This window comes from Dipodomys spectabilis, unplaced genomic scaffold (assembly GCF_019054845.1).
Source record: "Dipodomys spectabilis isolate Male_0828 unplaced genomic scaffold, ASM1905484v1 ptg000169l, whole genome shotgun sequence".
Taxonomy (NCBI): Eukaryota; Metazoa; Chordata; class Mammalia; order Rodentia; family Heteromyidae; genus Dipodomys; species Dipodomys spectabilis.
Window position 1 is genome coordinate 4,421,462 of NW_024870846.1, and position 17,220 is coordinate 4,438,681.

General features: G+C 45.4%; 1 protein-coding gene across 1 annotated transcript in view; it reads left to right on the top strand.

The window, feature by feature from the left end:
• The first annotated feature begins 920 nt into the window (after positions 1–920).
• Socs6 (suppressor of cytokine signaling 6) overlaps positions 921–17,220 on the top strand; it is a 31,144-nt gene continuing 14,844 nt past the window's right edge. Inside the window, exon 1 of the mRNA XM_042693492.1 lies at positions 921–1,009. The gene's annotated coding sequence lies outside the window, so the exon portion shown is untranslated. The remainder of the gene's footprint in view (positions 1,010–17,220) is intronic.

The window sequence follows — 17,220 nt, forward strand, 5'->3', positions numbered from 1 at the left end:
GAGCTGTTTCTATCACTTGAAAATCCAACTGTTTTATTAATAAGCCAGACTTTCTGTTTCTATGAGTATGGTACACTGGACATGTACAAGAATTCACCCCAGCTACTTGAAATTTGAGAGACAACTGAGCTGGGAATTCACATGAGCAACTTTAAAGTTGTTCTCCCCAGCTGTCTTCTGTACTGTCAGTTTTCTTTCTTATAAGTCCATTCTACTCAAGAGACAGGGGAGGAGAGAGATGGTCCCGGGGCCTGCACTTCGGGCCTGGGAGCTGTCCTTGAGCTTGTGTGCTCAAGCCTAGCGCTCTGCCACCTGAAGAGGCACTTCCTTTCCTGCCGGGGCTGGCTTCGAACCGCGATCCTCAGGTCCCCGGGTAGCTAGGATTACAGGGCGATCGTAATTTCCTGGGAGTGACATCAAAGCAGCAGTAACTGTTTCCTCTCTCATCTGGACAACGAAATCCGTGGGGCAGAGACGGTGCGGGAAGGGCCCCGGGGTGGCCTGGCCCGGGGTGGCCAGGAGGCGACCTAGGGTCCACAGGGCGGGGGTTGGGGAGGGGTCCCAGGGCCGGTCCGGGTCTCCCTTCCGCGTCCAGGGACAGCAGGAAGGCCAGAGCTGGAGCTGCAGGGGCGACCGTCCTGTGGGCGGGGAGAGCTGGGCCTGGGGTGCGCTCGAACGCCCCCCGGTGCGGCCCTCCGAGCCCGCGCCCTTTGCCCTAGGCTCTCTGCACCGCTCAGGTCCCTTCGCTTCCAGCGCGCCACCCCGACGCGCCCGAGCCCCGCCCCACGCGCGCGAAGCCCCGCCCCACGCGCGCGAAGCCCCGCCCACAGGGCCGCGCAGTGGGCGCGGGGCGGCCCCTCGCCTCTCGGCACCGCTCGTGCTCGGGCCGAGGCGCCGTGGCCGCGCGCCCTCCGGGAGGAGGAGGAGGAAGGAGCGGGAGGCGTCGCCGCGTGAGGGCCGAGCGCGGCAGTGGCGCCCGCGCTGGGCGAGGAAGCCGGGCCGCCGCCGGGTGAGCGTCCGCGGGCCGAGGGGCGGCGGGGCGGGCGTCCTTCCTGCGTCCGCGTCCCCGCGGCCCGGCACGCCGGCCGCGGGCCTCGCCTCCTCCGGCGGGGGCAGCGCGGGTCGGGGCCGGGGTGGGGGGCGGCGCGGGGCTCCCGCGGAGGGGCCGGCCGGGCGGGCGGGCGCGGGGCCCCGGCCGCCTCGCGGGGTGCGCGGGCCGCGGCGTGGGGCGGGGGGAGGTCGGGGCCGGGCCGGGGGGTCCGCGAGGGCCCGGCCTGCGCGGGGCGGGCGGCGCGTCCCGACCCGGGGCCTCCGCGGCCTCCCCGCGTGCCGGGCCGGGCCGCAGCCTTTGTTGCCCGCAGCCCGCCGGGAGCGGCCCGAGGGGGGCCCGGCGAGGCCTGGGCGGCGGCGGCGGCCGGGCCTGCGCGCTCGAGCCCGCCGCGGGCCCCGGGGCGCGCGGGGAGGCCGCGTCCGGAGCCGGCCGGGGCGGGGGGGGGGGGGGGAGGAGGGGAGCGGGGAGGACGGGCGCCGCGGGGCGCCGCTCCGGAGCCCGGCCAGGCCGGAAGGTGGCATTTGTTGCCGGAGTTGGCAACTTGGAGGGGGGGGGGGGGACGCCGTCGGGACCCGGGCCTGACGGAGAAGTTGGGATCGGTGCGGGGATGTGCGTGCCAACTTCGCGGGGAGTCGGCACGGGAGGGGTGGGGTTCTCCTCCCCACTTGTTTGCAGCTAAGAGATTGATGGGAATGTGGGGTGCAACTCTGGTTTCGGGGTGTGTGCATATATGTATATATGTGTGTGTATGTAAATATGTAATATATAATATATATAATGTTGGGTCCAGTTCCACAAATGCGTCTGGCCCAGAGAGAGAACCGGCGCATGCTGCTCCTTACAGTACCGCGATGAAGGACCGGCCAGGCTGCACCGCAGGCGCTTTTAATGCACCGAGTGCTTGGGTGAAAGTACATTTCGTCATCACACAAAAGTAAACTTCGACCCACCTCCAGGTGAAGCGTCTGCCTTGGTCTCGGTCCTACCAGGCATCGCGTTTACCTGGCCATAATGTTTGCTGTGGTTGTTTTTAAACCTAGTCTCGCTTTAGAATGGAAAAAAAAAAAGATCTTTTTTTTTTCTTTCTCCCCCAGCATAGAAAGCAACGTGCGATCCACTTAGCCTTCTTGAATGAATGAATGAATTCCGAACAGAATCCGTAAAGCCGGGAAGAGTCAGTTTTATTGAAAGAAGTAGGCTTCGCTGGCACAGAACGGCTGGGATTCTGTGAGGCCCTGCCCAGCCCGGTTCTGATGTCACTTCAAGTCCCACGTGCACCCACGCTTGTGGGAAGGTTCGGGATCCATCCCCGCTCCACCTTAACCTGGTGCCACCACCCTCCCTGATTCTTGTCTTGGGGGTGATGTCCCTCGCTAGGGGTTTTTGCAGGAGCTTTTCCACTTTGTTGCCTGAGTGGGGGCTCTCAGCTAGTCCTTCACCTTATTTCTCAGCATTTCTTTTGAAAGACGTTCTCATGTTGATGTGCTGGGAGATGCCTACCTTCCCCCTTTCCCTCCTGCAAGGCAAGCTGATCTTAAATCTGACTTCCCCCACCCAGGGCACACGCTGAGTGAGTGACCCCCAGCTGCCCTCCTTGGTTAGGTCCTCTTTGGGGAGTGGTGAGGAAGGGATTTGAATGCCAACCACAGCACTGGGTGTTGTGGGAAGCCCTGCTGACTGGGCTCCTAGTTTTTTTGCCTTCCTAGGTTTTTCTCTAGTCTTGCTTTAGAATTGAAAAGGTCTTTTTGTTTTCCTTTATTTCCTTAATTTTTTTAAATTAATGGCACTGAGACTTGACTCAGGACCTCAAGAGAGGCCCTATACCACTGAGCCATATCCCCCACCTGAAGAGGTCTCTTTCTTTCTTTCTTTCTTTTTTAATGTCCTTGTCTTTCTTTTTAGACTGCCTTGTATAGCTTCGCTCCATAGAGAAAACGCTGCTGTTCTTTTCCACTGAGGCCAGTATTTTGGGAACTTCTGTGTTACTGATAGTACATCTTATTTTTCTCAAAGAAGTATTTGTAAAATCTTACTTAAAAGTCATGTGCTCTAGAAAAGGAAAAAATACTCATTTTTCAATTTTTTTAGTTACTGTTAGTCTTTCATTAAAATGTGCAGTCACAAGAAACAGGATAGGGTGTGTGTGTGTGTGTGTGTGTGTGTGTGTGTGTGTGTGTGTGTGTGTGTGTGTGTGTGTGTGTGTGTGTGTGTGTGTGTGTGTGTGTGTGTGTGTGTGTGTGTGTGTGATAATCCCAAGTGCCTTCTGGTATTTGTAGCTCTTCAGTGGATGTTGATGCATGATGTTTTAAGGCCTCATAAGGGCAGGTCAGTCCGTGACCTGGAACTCAGATGAGCACTCGTGCTGTGTGCTGTCTTGTGCTAGTGAGGATCTTCAGTGTTGGTTCTCTGTCATTTTCCTGACTGTACGTGTGGTAGGATGGGAATACTTACAGGATGAGATTGATATAGAGTCATCCGTATATCAAAAGAGAAACAGCGATGGAGCATGTTTGATGTTGTCTTGAGAGTCACCTTGCCTTCTTGTTCTTAAGGGTGATTTGTTCGGTGCTTATGGCTTGATTTAGCTCTTCATTGTGAAGGCTTTAGGACTGAGAGTACAGCTTACTTAAGCTGACCTCAAGGACTTCGTGATGATAAATGCACACATGAAATTCTTCTTAAGCCCGGCCTTGGTCTTGCTGGTATTTTGATATGCCGTTTAAGACTTCAGTGCTCACCAGGGATATCTGGGATGTGTGAAAGCATCCACTGACTAGCTATGTGACTTGAACAAGGATTGATTCCCTTTCAGTCTTTTAAGGACACTAGTCAACCTCGGAGGGTTAAGTGAGAATGTATTTCATTTAAGTAAGTCTAGACTCTTAAGTCAGGTTCAGGATTTCTGCCTAGTTCTCTGCCTATCTTTCCAATTTTAGTCTCTGCAGCTGCCAAGAAGCACAGTGCCTTATCTTGAACCTGGTTACACCCTGTCTTTCTGTTCCTCATTGTTGCACACAGCCCCTGCCTCCCTAGCCTTGACACAGTAGCTGTTTGCCTACAGTGTCCTTCAGTGGCCCCTCAGATGGTTAGTTTATTCCTAGTCTTACTGCCTGTGTCACCACCTCAGAGATGTCCTCCCTGGCTTCCTTGTCACTCCTTGACAATCCTGAGTATTTGTTTGTACCCTTCCTAGTTCTTGGTACCATTTATGATGGTTTTGGTTCTTGTGTCTGTGTCTGGCCTGCCTTTACTCGTGTTTGGGTGGGATGCTTGCCCTGGGCTATCTTTCCCTTTGTGTCTGCAGCACATCTCAGGGAGCTTGGGCACTGAGTGGGAACCTGGTGTGCTGAAAGTTTGTTGTTTACAAAGTTTTTTTTTCTACATATAACTGCAAAGACTTGCTTTGTAGATCTTCGAAAGCTCTTGGTGTTTTGTATTGTTTATTCCTGACTGAGCTGCTCTGCTCAACTGAGTAAATTACGACACTGATAACTCCACAGTCCAAACATCCCCGCACAGAGAAAACCTCTTCTTGTGGAGCTGTGACGGTGTCTGAGTGACTGATGGGCCAAATAGGCACACTTGCTTCCAGAGGTGTGTGGACAGTAACCACTCCAGAGCACATTGTCTGTGGCTTTGCTTCACATAGCTGGTAAAGTCCAAATCCAGCTGTCTTGTGCTTGGCATTTTTCTGACAAAAACAGGCAAGAAGAACAAAGTTTGCTATTAGCTAAGCCAGAGTAGAAGACTTCGATTACAAAGATGAAGGCAGGCTGTCAAGGGGATAATCAACCAAGCTTTGAATTTCAACATTTCCATTTTATAGGGTAGTTTTTTTTATTGTTTTGTCTATAAAATAACATTGTCTTTCTCAGAATTGGTATAAAAATTAAGTGAGACACTGCAGGTGGATACTAGGTGCCTGGGATATAACAAGTGCTAACAGTAATGATTAGTGTAATAGTAATCATTATGTGTTACACTAGTTAAAAGACTGTTGTGATTAGTGAACAGCCCCTATGTAAGAGCCTTGAGTTTTCTTGTGTGAAAGACTGAGACCAAAGGGACAAGGAAACTAAAGCAGCTGGACCGCGATGGGTGAGCATAGAGGTTTCAGTGTTTGCCTGCGGTGGGGGTGGGGCGGGGGGCGGGGGTGTGTGACACAGCATAGTGTGGTGAAGGCCCTGCGTCCGCCACCCCCTGTCTGCCTTGGTCACCCTCTGTCTGCCTTGCAGCTGTTTCTGCTCTCATGGTATTTGGTCAGCTACTGTCATGCCACTCTTACCAGCCATCACTCTTAAACATTTTCTTAAAAGGCACTACGCTCAGATTGGTGTGGTGATGGATTATCCAGCTTCCCCAAAACCCTCTGTGAAGCAGTAACAAAGAAGGAGGAGAGTCCTGATCCAAGTTTCCTCTGAAGATGGTTGGCAGTGATCTGAACATCAGAAAGCCCTGAGGGTATCGTGATACCATCCTGAAATTTTCCACCAAGTGAGATTCAGAGAGGTATCCGACTATGTACAGCAATTTAGTGACAGCATGAGATTGTTTCTCATAGGTACACTTGAGCTTAAGAAGGCTGAAGAGTAGGTGGCTTCTGTTAGGTAAGTTTGTTTTAATACTTTCGGGTAGTTTAGTTTTCATTTTTATGGTTATCTACCCAAAGCATATCCAGTCAGTGCTCCAGAGAGTTAGATCTTTGGCGCTGCTAGTGGTTGAGTGTGAGTTGATCTTTGTGGAATACCTAATTATTGCTCACTGCTAGCATCCTGAGTGGTTGAAGGTATAGGTTTTACACGCTCAGAGTGAGACATGTTCTCTTTGGTTGACCTACCACTTGGTATGTTCCTTTCCTGGTTTGTTTTATTGTTTATGATAATGAAGGTGCTTGTTATTATTAAAGCTTCACTTGTTTTCAGTTGAAATACTACCTTTGACAATAATTTTTTTTTCTTTGTGCAGGTCCTGGGGCTTGAACTCAGGCCCTCGATGCTATCCCTGAACTCTACTGCTTTGAGTCACCACTTGACTTAGGGCTTTTTGTGGTTAATTGGAGAGAAGAGCCTCCTGGCTTTCCTGCACCAGCTGGCTTTCAAACAGTGATCCTCAGGCTGGGAAGGTGGCTCAGTGGTAGAGTGCTTGCTTTGCATGCATGAGGCCCTGAGTTCGATTCCTCAGTACCAGATAAGCAGAAAAAGCTGGAAAAAGCAGAAAAAGTGGTGCTGTGGCTCAAGTGGTAGAGTGCTAGCCTTGAGCTGAAGAGCTGAGCTGAAGAGTTGAAGAGCTGAGCCCAGGCCCAGAGTTTAGGCCCCACAACTGACCAAAAAAAACAAAAAACAAAACAAAACACAAAAAAAACCCACAAAAAACTGTGATCCTCAGATTTCAGCCTCCTGAGTAGCTAGGATTTACAGGCGTGAGCCACTGACACATGGCAACAATTTTTATTTTTGCCTATTGATATTGCTTTTTTTTTTTTTTTCTGTGCCAGTACTGGGGCTTGAACTTAGGGCCTTGTGCTCTTGCTCAGTTTACATTTGCTCATGGCTGACATTCTACCACATGGCCTTCATTTTAACATTTTGAGGTTAGTTGGATTCATCTCAAGGACTTTCTTGCCTGGGCTGGCTTCAAATACAGTCCTCCAGATCTCAGCTTCCTAAAGTGTTAGGGTTATAAGCACATGAGCCACTGGCTCCCAGCTCAATATTGCTGTTAAGGTAAAAAAGAAGATAGCGTTTTATTGGGGGAATACATTATTGCTGAATATCAAACTGATGGAACTAGCACCAGTGTTTAGGATGTTAGTGTTTTCATACATCGGGTTGCCACATTTTAGGCCTCATCATTGATAGCCCATTTTCGTTGTTACACAGACGATGAGGAAATGAAGACCAGGGAGGCTAAGCAGTCTGTCCAGAGTCACATGTCACATTGCTAGTAGATTTCAGAATGAGATCTGATAACAAAAACAACTCTTCTTGCCATGGATGCCAGTGTTGTAATTTACTCCTGCAAGCTTGGATTCCTGTCTTCATCCAAGGTGTTGCAATGGAGCTGGCTCTTGAAGGGTGGCCTGTGTTCACAGGGGAGAGCAGCAGAAGCTCTTACAGAATCTGACAGGAGGAATCTGTGTCATCAACTTAAGTACTTTTCTGCGCTTTCCTAAGTAGAGCTCCTTGTTTCTTAGTTTACTGTCTTACTTGTGATGGAGCTTATCCTCCTAGTCACTTCCTGAGAAAGGTGGTAGAGGAGACAGAGAGAGAGAGAGAGAGAGAGAGAGAGAGAGAATTGGGTTTGAACTTGGGCTTTGTGCTTACTAGACAGGCTCTCTACTGCTGAGCTTCATCTCCGTTCCCTTAACACTCCCCCCCCCCCCTTTTATTTAACAAGACCTGTGTGTCAGAAAATGTTTTGCACCAAGTGTTTGATTTATAGTGTGGCTGTGTACAGAATCCTAGGTTACTGTTTCAGTCAGGAAAGAGTAGGCTAAGCAGTGTTGACAGATGAACTTTGCAGTCTCAGTGTGCCTCTTGTTTTCACCCAGTCTGCAGCATGCTGGGCTGCTGAGAGGTCTTCCCTTGGCTTAGTCTGTTCTCATCCTCAGTTGCCCACCCTGTGGCCTCCTAGCAGATGCATGAGTACTGACAGGTTATACACTGAAGTACTTGGCCATGTTAGCATTCACATTGGATGTAATTTGCTTCCTACTTTCCATTGCTCTATGATGGCCGGGGGTGGGGTGGAGTAGGGGGGGAGCATGGTGGGTATTAATAAGTGTGAATTTTGCCAGGTGGCAGTGGCTCACACCTGTAATCCTGTCTACTTAGGAGGCAGAGATCTGAGGATTGTGGTTCAAAGCCAAACCAGGCAAGAAGGTCCCTGAAACTCTTTATCTCCAGTTAACTCCCTTCCCCACCCCCCCCCCCCCAAAAAAAAAAAAAAAAAAAAAAAAGCTGGGTCTGGAGCTCAAAGTGGTAGACTGCTAGCATTGAACACATCAGCGACAGTGGCCAGGCCCTGAGTTTAAGCTCAAGACCAGCACCAAAAAACAAAAAAATCCCCCATAGGTATGTGTTTTTTCCTTCCTTGCTAGGGCTTCCATGGTAAATGAGCATTCTACGACTTGGCTACATCCTTAGCTCAAAGATTCTTTTCACATTCTCTCTCTTCCTGCCTCTGCACTTTCCTTCTCTCACTTCTCTTCTGGGGACATGCTTGGACTGCAGTCCTCCTAGTTTTCCCTCCCACTGTAGATAGGATGACAACTGTACATTACCACTCCCAGCTTTTTTCATTGAGGTGTACTCTTGTGAACGTTTTCTGCCCAGGCTGACCTGGAGCCTTCAGATTTCAGCCTCCTTAGAATTATAGGACACTGTGCCCATTGTTTTTTTCTTTAAGAAAATATTTTGCTAATACCAGTGAATATGAACACCTTTGCTTTGGGGGAAAACCATGTCTAATTTTTCTTTAAACAAAGATGGTAACATTTTTAGTGACTATCTCAAACTGCATCTATATTATTGAGCTCTAAGTATCAATTTATTAAATGTCTTCTGATTCACAGTGGATAGCATGAATAATTTTAAGTTGAATCATTTTAAGAGCATCAAGAGATCTCATCTTTGGAAACTTTAATAAGTGGTTACTTTGACAGTCACATTTTACAAAGCAAATTATCTTTTCCATTGTGTAAGTTTATTATTCACGTAATAGGCTGTATTATTAATTTGAATAATTATTGCTCTCTGAGAATCTCCTGTAGCTTTAATGATGAATGAATGAGATTTAGCATGGGCTCTAATATACATGTAATAATAATAATTTATGCGTGGATTTTTTTGGTATCTTTTTTTTTTTTTTTTTGGTCAGTCATGGGGCTTGAACTCTGGGCCTGAGCTCTTAGAGTACCACTTGAGCCACAGTGACATATCTGGCCTTTTTCTGTTTATGTGGTGCTGAGGAATCGAACCCAGGGCCTCATGCATACAAGGTAAGCACTGTACCACTGAGCCATTAGTATATTAACTCTTATGTGGAATTTTTTTTTTGTACCTCATATCTGCTCTTTAAAACTGATCTTAAGTGTACTTTAGAAAATAAGATTATTTTTAACTGAAAGCTTATATTAGGTAGTACAAAAGAATGAAAAAATCTTGTATGCACAAGCATTTGAATAATTAACAAATTGCTTGTTACATTAGAGATTTTGTGAATCTGAAAACTGGTAGCAGTCAAAGCAATATTTTTTACTTCTCAGTTTTTATGTACATATTGCTTTCAGAAGTTTTTTTGTATTTTAATAGTTGATCATAATTTAAGAGCACTTTAATACAAAACTAAATTTTGAAAAGAATGAGTTGTTGGAGTTTCATCTTATCACTGTTTGCTGCAGTATACCTCTGCCCCCAAATAAAAACAAAACAGCCAAGCATAGATATTATTTGAATCCTGCCTAATTGTCATAGTTGGCCAAAAATTCTTAAAATTTCTTACCAAATTGCTATTTTAATCAAAATTGTATTCTATTTCATAGGAAATTAAAATGGTGAGATTTTAGGAAATTTGTAATATTTTAGCTAAAATCTGTTAACATATATTAAAATATTAGTTGATGTAGGTGATGGTGCCTCATGCCTATAATCCTAGCTGCTCTGGGTGTGGAGGACCAAAGTTCAAAGCCAGCTTAGGCAGCAAAGTCCATGAGATTCGTATCTCCAATTTACCACAAAGTACCAGAAATGGAACTAGGACTCAAGTGGCAGAGTGCCAGCCTTGAGCAAAAACGCTCCAGAGACTGTGTCCAGGTCGAGTTCAAGCACCAGGACTGGTTCTCTCTCCCCCCCTCCCCCCTCCCCACACAGACCCAAAGTTGGTTGATTTTATTTTTGTTCTTCAAATAAATAAATGCTTCTATATTTATTTCATTTTTTAGTGATTCTTTTTATTTAAGTAGTTGTGCAAACTAGTTGCCACTTAACAAACCAGTTTATGAATAAGATGTGTTAGTTGGTATTAATTTGCAGTTGTGAGTTATGACAATTTTGGTTAGAGTATTTTATATTTCTTATTCTAGAGATCAGGATTTATTACATTACGCTATGTTTTAGAAAGTGTTAAGTATTTTTAAACCAATGGCTGTAATTGAATCAGTCAGTAGGGTGGAGATGTGGGGTTCATTAATGATCTTATTGATAAGCTGAGTGCCGTATTTCACCATGCAGAATGATTTCATCTGTGAGTGTAAAGCAGGACTGAGAGCAGCATTTATGAACTAATAGTTATTTTGTAGGAGGACCCAGCCTGGTTTAGAATAAAGAAATAGGCTTGTTCACTTTCATATGTTTTCATATCAATAGCCAGTTTCCCAGTTTAGAAACTGGGTATCTTCAATTGTGACACAGATCCCATGTGTGAAGGTCTCATCCTACATTAGTGCTCCCGGGTCAGATGCCACGGAATACCTGTTATCACTCTTCAGATTTGTACTTGGTAACGTGGCTTCTACATCTCAGTGAAACATGTTGCCACTGTTGTTAACTTACGATGAAGGATAGTACTGAGGAAGAACCAACAGGAAAGGAAGTAAGGCAAGGAGTGGGATTTATGTGGAGTTCTGTGTCTTCGCACACTCCTCTGTGCCCAGTAAAAGATTTTTTCACTGTGTACTCTCCTACTCTCCCTTCCGACTCTGGTGCAGTAGAGGGCCAAAAGTTCCAGTTGGCACCATCCAGAGGCTGTCTGGGCCTCCCTGTATATCATCTGGTTATTGTAAACTCAGGTGTTATTCTAAGGGGTTGTCGTAAGGAACAATAGCTATTACTCTATTACTCAGAAATACTGAGGGTCAGGAATTGGAGACAAAGACCATTTCTTTTTACTGTTGTTATTATACCATGTTTCTTAGAATTATAAGGGCCTAGACATGTAGAAAAGTATATTAGAAATTTAATATGTATGTTTATGAAGATAGTGACAGGTTGGTTACTTAAGTATACTACTTTATAAATGTAACATGTTAAGATCTGAATTAAAAAAAATTAAGGAGAGATGATAGCCAGGCGTGGGTGGTTCACACCTGTAATCCTGGCTACTCAAGAGGCTGAGATCTGAGGATTGAGGTTCAAAGCCAGCCTGGGCAGGAAAGTCCATGAGACTCTTATCTCCAATAAACCACTAGAAAACCGGAAGTGGCTCAAGCAGTAGAGCACTCGCCTTGAACTGAAGAGTGCAGGGACAGTGCCCAAGCCCAGAGTTCAAGCCCCATGACCTACCAAAAAAAAGGAGAGGTGAATTCTGGTTTTGTTAATCATTTTTTCTTTTTCTTTTTTTCTTTTCTTTTTTTTTTTTTTTTTACTGTTAGTCATGGGTCTTGAACTCTGGGCCTGGGTGCTGTCCCTCAGCTTTTCAGCTCAAGGCAAGAGCTCTACCACTTGAGCCACAGCACCACTTCTGGTTTTCTTTTTCTTTTTCTTTTCTTTCTTTCTTTTTTTTTTTTTTTTACTGTTAGTCATGGAGCTTGAACTCTGGGCCTGGGCGCTGTCCCTCAGCTCTTCAGCTCAAGGCAAGAGCTCTACCACTTGAGCCACAGCACCACTTCTGGCTTTCTGGTAGTTAATTGGAGATAAGAGTCTCACGGACTTTCCGGCCCAGGCTGGCTTTGAACAGCGATCCTCAGATCTCAGCCTCCTGAGAAGCTAGGACTCTGTAATGAGCCACTGGTACCCAGATGCTAATCAGCTTTTCTAAACTAGCCACATTGGTTTTGGTTTTGGTGAAGTCATGGATATTTTTTTTCATACTCATTTAACTGGATTGTATATTGAATTCAGTTAACAAGAAAGGATGCTTATAGTGTTCAAGTAAAGGTTGTTCTCTGCAGGATGTGTCCAGATCTCTCTCTTTTCATTGAAGCACATACTTTTAGAACTGGATGTAATTAAGAGACTGAACCTCTTACACACAGAACCTCTTACACAAGTCACTGACGTCCAGCCATCCTAGGTTCTGTGCTTCTCCATGGCTTGGTGTCAGCAGCCTGCAAAGTATGGGTAAACCACTTGAAAATTTGTTAGAACTTATGCTGTAATTATAAACCATTCTCAGTTTATTCAGTTTTAAAATATATGGCAACTTTAATTCCATTTTTTTTTAGTTGGTCCTATTTCTTTTATGTACTTTTATTACTATTCATTTATTCCACATCACTTTTTTAAAGTAGAGCTTCTCATAATATCTACAGGCCATGAAAGAAATGATTATCCCTCACTTATTTTTGTTTCATGCACGTGTCAGACCTGAAGGGTTTGATGTTTTATTCTCAGGCTAGCTAGTTGATCTGCCACAGTCTTAACGGATGCTGGTACAAGTCATGGGATTCCAGCACTAGCCAATGTCAGCATGTGTCCCAGGTCCCTGGGCACCATGCCCTTTGGAGAGGAGAGCTTACATGGAGCCAAATGAGAAAAGGAGGACACGTAAGTGCAGTTGCAGTAATGTAGTGAAAGGAAGTGGCAATTGGGTATAGCGGTAAAATGTGATTGGATTCTTCATGGTGTGAAGGTAGCTGAGATCGGGTCTTGAAGACTTGCTAGGTGAGGCAAGCTAAAAAATAAAAAGCAAGGAGTCAAGGCTGAGTCTGGATGTTTTGATCTGAGCAGCTGGAAGATGAAGTGGGAGAGGCTGTTGGTAGAGCAGGTTTAGAGGAGGGTAGAAGGATGTATAGGTCAGGATTAAATGGGTTATGTGCTGTCTGTCTGTAAGATACCCGTGTGTCAGTGCCAGGAAGGTACTTGGATATAAATAGTCTGGGAGAGATAGAACCGGTGAACACGTAGATGCTTTTTCCGTGGGTGGAAATGAGTGAAGTCAGGGGTGTGAGTTTGGATGGAGAAAAGACCAGAGGGGGCATGCAGGGTACTCCGTCAGGAAAGGTCAGGGGAAGCCAGCAGAGGAACGGAAGAAGTGGCCTGACCCGAGCTTCCTTGTAGCAAAGACGGGACGTCCCATCAAGTCAGTGGTGTCAAGTCAAACTTCTCAGAAGAGGCTAACTAATGACACTAGAGTTTGTGTGCTGGCTTGCCTGTAAGGAAAGATGCAGAGGAGGACTCTAGCTGCTGGGTTTACTCCAGTTCTCCAGGTGTTCTGCTACAGATGGAATTAGGGGTGGCACTGCAGTGGGTGGGGAAATGGGGGTCAAGGCGTTTGTTTTTATGTGAGAACGTTTTTAGGAAAGGTCCGGCAGGGGAGATGGTAGGAAATGTGTGTGCAAGAGTGGGGTTTCTTTCGAGATAAAGGGCAAGGAGATGTGGAGACTTGGCTTCATGGCGGCTGTGATGGAGAAGGTGGGAAGCCCCTCAAGATTAAAGAAGGTGATGAAGATTAAAGAGGGTGTGATGATAGCTTGAGGGGTGGCGTGAAGTGGTCAGCAAGGAAAGAGAGCGGGAATGACTCGGGAAAACGGAGTTGGTTTCCAGGCAGTGTGGAGGATCTGTCTGGGGATCATGACCAAAGAATGAAGTGAGACCACGCCATCCATTCTCAGCCATGTGGGTGTGCAGGCCTGGGGTTGGCGAAGTTGGGCCTCACCGATGTCAGGTGTTGCCAGGGTGGAGGGGTGGGGGATTGAGATGTATTCAAGAACTTGATTACGGTGATGAGTTGTGGAATAGAAACAGTAGGGCGGGAGGAGGAGGAAGAGGCGGTCTAGGTTCTCCTAAAGCAAAAAATAGGCATCTCTTGACTTTTTTGTTTGACAATGATGGAATAAGTGAAAGTCAAGAGAGGCCTTTCATTTGCCTTAACCTGATGATTTGCGTGGCCGTTCTCTTCAAAAAATGAAGTTTCCAGATGTGGTGGGAGTCTGAGGCCTGTAATCCTCCTACTTAGGAGGCTGAGATTGGAGGATTATAGTTCAAAGCCAACTTGGACAGAAAAGTTGGTGACTCATCTCCCATTAACCACCAAAAAGTTAGAAGTAAATCTGTGGCTGATGTGGTAGAATGTTAGTCTTAAGTACAAGTAGCTCAGGACAGTGCCCAGGCCCAGAGTTCAAGTAGCTCAGGACATTGTCCAGGCCCAGAGTTCAAATAGCTCAGGACAGTGCCCAGGCCCAGAGTTCACATCCCAGGACTGGCTCCAAAAGAAAAAAAATTAGTTCCCAGGCTCTTATTTCCAGTTAACTGGCTGAATACCACACTGGAGGTAGAGCTCAAGTAGTAGAGCACCAAGTGAGTAAGGAAGCAGAGCAAGACTATGAGGCTTTGAGTTCAAGCCTGCTTCTGGCACACACAAAACAGTTTTCAGAGCAAACTCTCAGACTTTATTTTTATAAAAACATTACATATTCATTATATAGAATATTTTGAAAGTAACATTTCTGTCATCCAGTTAACAATTCTGCACTTCTTACTGGTTCGGTTTTGTTCCCTGTTGTTTCTGTAAAATTAAGACCACATGTTACCTATCTCATTTTGTTTCCTGTGTCTTTTATGTAACTCATGAATAATAAGAAGTTTCCTCATGTTACATATAAACTATAAATATCAAAATTTATTGATTTTCACAAAGTTTCATTGTGTAGATGTACCAAGGTGTTGGTCCTTGCTCTTGTATTGTTGGAGACTAGATTTTTTTTAACTCAGAATTTTTTTATGATAATTCGGGTGACATATTATGTGCATCTGTACCTGTATCTCCCTTTCTTCTGCCTTGATTTCCTTCTTTGCCTCCCCATTTCCCTCTCTTCCCTCCTGTCAGAATTCAAGGCCTTCTCCCACTTGAGCCACAACTCCAGCCCTTTTTGCCTAGACAGTGATCCTCTTACTTAGGCCTCCTGTGAAGTTACAGGCATGTAATTTCCTGGGATTACAAGCATATACCAGCTCTCTTGGTTTGCTCTTTGAGATAGAGTCTGGTAAATTTTGTTTTTTTTGGGTCCGGTCGTGGGGCCTGAACTCTGGGCCTGGGTGCTGTCCCTTAGCTCTTCAGCTCAAGGCTAGCGCTCTACCACTTGAGCCACAGTGCCACTTGCGGCTTTTTTCTTTTTGCTTATGTGGTGCTAAGGAATCGAACCCAGGTCCTCATGCATGCAAGGCAAGCGCTCTACCACTGAGCCACCTTCCCAGCCCAAGTCTGGCAAATTTTTGTGTTTAGGCTGACCATGGTTCTTCTATCTCTGTTTCTCAAATAGTATTACAGAAGTGAGCCACTGGACCTGACCCATTTTACATCATCATTATCAACATTTGAGGTTTCCATTTTCTATACATTCTTGACTTTAATTGGTATTGTTTAGTGGGTATGTAGTGGTAACTGCTTGTGGTTTTAATTATGTCTTCTTAATGACCAACAACACAAAGGTTTGGCAGCCAGCCCCTCTACCTCTTTATCATTTTTTCTTTGTCTTGTGCTAGGGATTAGACCCTCTCAACCTCTCTCTAATTTTTAAAATGGAGTCATTTGCCATAATACCCCATTGTTAGAATTCTTTGAGTAAAGGACTTGGTATATAAGTCTTTATTAGTTATGATAGGCTGATACGTTCTTCTGGTCTGTGGCGAATCTTGTGTTAAACACAACACTTGTTTTTTTTTGTCGGTGGTGGGGCTTGAACTCTGGGCCTGGTGCTGTCCCTGTGCTTATAGCTCAAGGTGAGCACTCTACCGCTTGAGGCACAGCGCCACTTCCACAAAGCTTATTCTTACATTATTTTTTATTTTAATGATTCCTAATTAGTCAGATTTTTTAATGTAATATTGTGAGTTTGGTTGTATTTAAGAAACCTTCGCTTAAAACAAATAAGCATTTTTTTGGAAGTTATATAGTTTTAGCTCCAGCAACTAGTGCTGTGATTCATTTTGATCTTAGCTGTGATTCATTTGATTTCCTCATTTGTGAGGAAATGGTTTTAAGTGTTTGTTTTTGTTTTTAGCTGATTCTTGTGACAGTAATAACTGAAAGCATTGTCCTTTCTTCACTAATTTGTCTTGGCGCTTTGCTGGGACCAGGTGACAGTTGCTAGTTTGTTTCTCCTCTTTTCCTTTCTCTGCTCTGGACACCAGTGTCTGCTCCTGGAACACATTGTCTTCCAAACCCCGTGAGTCCTGTTGAAATCAAATTCTATAACTTTCTTCTTTTTCAAAACTGTGTTTTCATATAAATTATAGGAATGATAGCAGATTGTACAAAGAAGCCTATCCCTCCCCCACGGTCTAACCCCTGCTTTCACTGTATTTGGTGTCGTCGGTATAATTTGTGGAGGGGAGGGGAAAAAAATTGTTTAAATAGGGATACAGGTGGACCCATTGTAACAATCAGATGTACAAGTCATTATATTGAAAACAAACTTTACAACTTTGGTGTGGGGGGAGGAGGATTGAGTGGGGTAGTTGGGGGAGGAGGGGAAGGGTTGGGAAGGGGAAACAAAGGAGGAGGCTACAATGCTTGATAAGAATTGTACTCATTATCTTGCCAATGTAATTGTAACCCCTTTGTATAGTATTTTCATAATAATAAAAAAAAAGAAGAAGAAAGGAGCCTATAGCCTTTTGATAGGTACTGTAGGGTTTTATACATTAGTCTTTAATTTCTGGGGGAATTGCCATAATGGTAATATTGAGTCTTCCTGGTTATTTATCATCCTTACCTAGCAGTGTTTTATAGTTTTGAGTGTACCATGCTCTTTTCAAAAATTTGAGTAATTTTACTCTTTGATGGTATTATGAGTAGAATTATAACTCATTTTTTTATTGTTTGCTGGCAATTTTATTGCTATTGTCAGCTTGTTTTGTATTTGTGTGTTGTTTCCACATACATACAAGATTGGGACAGCTGTGAATAAAGATATCTGTAGCTCCTCTTCTCAGTCTGAAGGCATGTTAACTGTTCTGACTTACACGTGCTGGTGCTTACTTGGGATGGTGGGAGAAGACAGTGTTGTCCACAGTCTCAGGCACAGCGTTTGGGCGTTTACTGGGCAGTATGGCTTTGCAGTGGCTTCATGCTACCCTTATCTTTTTTTGTTGTTGTTTTTTGGTTTTTTGGGTTTTTTTTGGGTCCGGTCGTGGGGCCTGAACTCTGGGCCTAGATGCTGTGCCTCAGCTCTTCAGCTCAAGGCTAGCGCTCTACCACTTGAGCCACCGCGCCACTTCCGGCTTTTTTCT